The sequence below is a fragment of the Manis javanica genome, chromosome 12 (genome assembly GCF_040802235.1).
Source record: "Manis javanica isolate MJ-LG chromosome 12, MJ_LKY, whole genome shotgun sequence".
In the NCBI taxonomy this organism is placed as follows: Eukaryota; Metazoa; Chordata; class Mammalia; order Pholidota; family Manidae; genus Manis; species Manis javanica.
The window spans coordinates 47,772,271-47,776,976 of NC_133167.1; the positions used below are offsets into that span (position 1 = coordinate 47,772,271).

The 4,706-nt window shown below is 38.6% G+C and overlaps 1 protein-coding gene and 1 long non-coding RNA gene across 7 annotated transcripts in view; both read right to left on the reverse strand.

Moving 5' to 3' along the window:
* The window catches only part of PLCL1 (phospholipase C like 1 (inactive)), a 346,962-nt gene that overhangs the window by 286,462 nt on the left and 55,794 nt on the right, over positions 1–4,706 (reverse strand). The gene's annotated exons all lie outside the window — the stretch shown is intronic.
* LOC140845038 (uncharacterized) overlaps positions 1–4,706 on the reverse strand; it is a 107,229-nt gene that overhangs the window by 72,143 nt on the left and 30,380 nt on the right. The window lies entirely within an intron of this gene.

Genomic DNA, 4,706 nt, shown 5'->3' on the forward strand with positions numbered 1-4,706 from the left:
AAGAAAGACAAAAACCACATGATCATCTCCATAGATGCTGAAAAAGCATTTGACAAAATTCAACATCCATTCATGATAAAAACTCTCAGCAAAATGGGAATAGAGGGCAAGTACCTCAACATAATAAAGGCCATATATGATAAACCCACAGCCAGCATTATACTGAACAGCGAGAAGCTGAAAGCATTTCCACTGAGATCGGGAACCAGACAGGGATGCCCACTCTCCCCACTGTTATTTAACATAGTACTGGAGGTCCTAGCCACGGCAATCAGACAAAACAAAGAAATACAAGGAATCCAGATTGGTAAAGAAGAAGTTAAACTGTCACTATTTGCAGATGATATGATACTGTACATAAAAAACCCTAAAGACTCCACTCCAAAACTACTAGAACTGATATCGGAATACAGCAAAGTTGCAGGATACAAAATCAACACACAGAAATCTGTAGCTTTCCTATACACTAACAACGAATCAATAGAAAGAGAAATCAGGAAAACAATTCCATTCACCATTGCATCAAAAAGAATAAAATACCTAGGAATAAACCTAACCAAGGAAGTGAAAGACTTATACTCTGAAAACTACAAGTCACTCTTAAGAGAAATTAAAGGGGACACTAATAAATGGAAACTCATCCCATGCTCATGGCTAGGAAGAATTAATATCGTCAAAATGGCCATCCTGCCCAAAGCAATATACAGATTTGATGCAATCCCTCTCAAATTACCAGCAACATTCTTCAATGAATTGGAACAAATAATTCAAAAATTCATATGGAAACACCAAAGACCCCGAATAGCCAAAGCAATCCTGAAAAAGAAGAATAAAGTAGGGGGGATCTCACTCCCCAACTTCAAGCTCTACTACAAAGCCATAGTAATCAAGACAATTTGGTACTGGCACAAGAACAGAGCCACAGACCAGTGGAACAGATTAGAGACCCCAGAAATTAACCCAAACATATATGGTCAATTAATATTTGATAAAGGAGCCATGGACATACAATGGCAAAATGACAGTCTCTTCAACAGATGGTGCTGGCAAAACTGGACAGCTACATGTAGGAGAATGAAACTGGACCATTGTCTAACCCCATATACAAAGGTAAACTCAAAATGGATCAAAGACCTGAATGTAAGTCACGAAACCATTAAACTCTTGGAAAAAAACATAGGCAAAAACCTCTTAGACATAAACATGAGTGATCTCTTCTTGAACATATCTCCCCGGGCAAGGAAAACAACAGCAAAAATGAGCAAGTGGGACTACATTAAGGTGAAAAGCTTCTGTACAGCGAAAGACACCATCAATAGAATAAAAAGGAACCCTACAGTATGGGAGAATATATTTGAAAATGACAGATCTGATAAAGGCTTGACGTCCAGAATATATAAAGAGCTCACACGCCTCAACAAACAAAAAACAAATAACCCAATTAAAAAATGGGCAGAGGAACTGAACAGACAGTTCTCCAAAAAAGAAATACAGATGGCCAAGAGACACATGAAAAGATGCTCCACATCGCTAATTATCAGAGAAATGCAAATTAAAACTACAATGAGGTATCACCTCACACCAGTAAGGATAGCTGCCATCCAAAAGACAAACAACAACAAATGTTGGCGAGGCTGTGGAGAAAGGGGAACCCTCCTACACTGCTGGTGGGAATGTAAATTAGTTCAACCATTGTGGAAAGCAGTATGGAGGTGCATCAAAATGCTCAAAACAGACCTACCATTTGACCCAGGAATTCCACTCCTAGGAATTTACCCTAAGAACGCAGCAATCAAGTTTGAGAAAGACAGATGCACTCCTATGTTTATCGCAGCACTATTTACAATAGCCAAGAATTGGAAGCAACCTAAATGTCCATCTGTAGATGAATGGATAAAGAAGATGTGGTACATATACACAATGGAATACTACTCAGCCATAAGAAGTGGAAAAATCCAACCATTTGCAGCAACATGGATGGAGCTGGAGAGTATTATGCTCAGTGAAATAAGCCAAGCGGAGAAAGAGAAATACCAAATGATTTCACTCATCTGAGGAGTATAGGAACAAAGGAAAAACTGAAGGAACAAAACAGCAGCAGAATTACAGAACCCAAAAATGGACTAACAGGTACCAAAGGGAAAGGAACTGGGGAGGATGGGTGCGCAGGGAGGGATAAGGGGGGGGAAGAAGAAGGGGGGTATTAAGATTAGCATGCATGGGGGGGAGGGAGAAAGGGGAGGGTGGGCTGCACAACACAGAGAGGACAAGTAGTGACTCTACCACATTTTGCTAAGCTGATGGACAGTAACCGTAATGTGGTTGTTAGGGGGGACCTGATATAGGGGAGAGCGTAGTAAACATAGTATTCTTCAGGTAAGTGTAGATTAAAAATTTAAAAAAAAAAGAAAGAAAGAAAGAAAAGGGGGATTACTCCTTAACAGGATAAAACTATTGGTAAATCAAAGATCAACGCATGCTTTAAATATCCTTAATGTTGATCACTTAAAGGGTGTCAGATGATCAGCTATGGAGGTACTCTTTTCTGATAATATTCCTTTCTCTTAATTAAAAAAAAAAAAAAAAAAGCAGTTACTGTGTGCTGACCTCCAATGAGTTCTGCACAGTGGTATAGAGGGCATGTCAAAGTGTGGGCAAAGGGTCTGTTTGTTTCTATGCAGAAGATCAAGGCCTAGCTTGGATACCCAGAAAATGAACTAAGATACGATATGAGGAGGAGCTTCCGGCATCAGCACTCTCTGGAGGACTCGTGCCGGGGGATGATCATCAAAAAGCCTCCACAGGGATCCGGACGATGCTGCGGTTGTGGCTGCATCCAGCCCACCGTCTCCTGGACTTGCCATAAGAATGAGGAGGGAGATGTCTAGGCTGGCATGTGCATACAGTGAGACAACGAATTTGACTGGATCTGTACTGTTGGAACTCAACCAGGAGTTGGGAGGGGTGCAAGTTGTAGCACCCCAAAATCTCATGACTATAGACTATCTATGGTTAAAAGAACATATGGGATGTGAACAGATCCCAGAAATGGGCTGCTTTAATTTGTCTGATGGTTCAAGTACAGTTGGAAAATATCCATCATATTATAGATAAATTTTCACAAATGCCTAGGGTGCCTAAATGGTTTTCTTGGCTTCACTGGAGATGGCTGGTAATTATAGATTTGCTTTGTTTATGTCACCGTATTCCTATTATGTTAATATGTGTGTGCAAATTAGTTAGTAGTTTAAAACCTATACATACTTAAGGTACTATACAAGAAGATATGTCAAAGAAATAATCAATCCTCCCAAGTTTCCTTCATATGCTACATCTATAGCTTTTCTTCTTCCTTCCTAATTACAACCCTTAAATAGAATTCGTGCCTCATATCGAATTTACCGAGTATCATAATTCCTCCAGGTGGTAAAGATACCTCGAGACAAGTGCTGGGCATAGAAGCCACAGGGCATAAATCTGCAAAGAAGTAAAAAGCTAACCTTTGCAAACAATATGGCTTCTCTCTCACTTACCAACTTTACATTTCCCTGTATGGCCCCGGAAGATGACTGGTTAGCCAGAGACGGGTAAGATTCCTCAAGGGAGGAACAACCTAAGACAGGCACAGTCGCAGGGGGGCCATCAGGTGAGAATTTGGGGATCAACAGAGGTGAGGCTCAGAACCTCACCCCCCCTGCTTTGAGAGAAATCTTCTGCATCCGTGGATGTCTTGCTGCCCTTGTCTAGCCTGGATTAATACTTAGTCCATAGGCACACACCTGATCATCTGATCATCTACATTTGCCTTCTTACAGCACTAAACTATGTTTTCTACCTTTATCTTGCATCTACCTACCACTTCAGCATTTTATTAAAAATAAAAATAATAATAATAATAGGAGAAATGTGGGATCAACATATAAATCAAGTACAAAAATCAAATGAATATTCATATTTGACCTGATGGTTTATAGGTCATATTGCATGATCAAAACCGAAAGTTTCTGTGATGAATGCCCTTGTACTGTTCACCATGTAAGAATTTATTCACTCTGTAAGAATTCGTTCACCATGTAAGAACTTGTTCATTATGCTTCAGAAGATTGGAGACTGACGAGAATTAGGCTTGAGATGGATTAATGATTGTACATTGAGCATTGACCCCCCTATACTGAATTTTATTGTTGTTAACAACCATTTGATCAATAAATATGAGAGATGCCCTCTCAAAAAAAAAAAAAAAAAAAAAAAAAAAAATTCTTCTTGTTACTAAATGGAGAAGGAAGCAGTGGGACTTTCCAACACTACCATGATCTATAAGTGTTCAAAATATCATTATCTCTGAAGGAAAAAAATAGTCCATGCCAAAAGTCACATGACTTATAGCTCATTTATGGGAGTGCTTTACAGAACAAAAATGTACTTTGACTCTGTCCTTCATAGAATTTTTTTCAGTGTGTCATTTTTTAAACCTTATTAAGATGTAATTTACAGATCATAAAATTGACCTATTTTAATTGTACAATTCAATTAGTATGGATACAAATCCCTTATTAGATATATGATTTGCAAATATTTTCTCCCAGTCCACAACTTTTCTTTTCACTTTCTTAATGGTGTCTTTTACAGCACAAAAGTTATCAGTTTTGATGAAGACCAATTTATCAGATTTTTCTCTTTGTTTTAAACTAAAAAAAATAATTCAC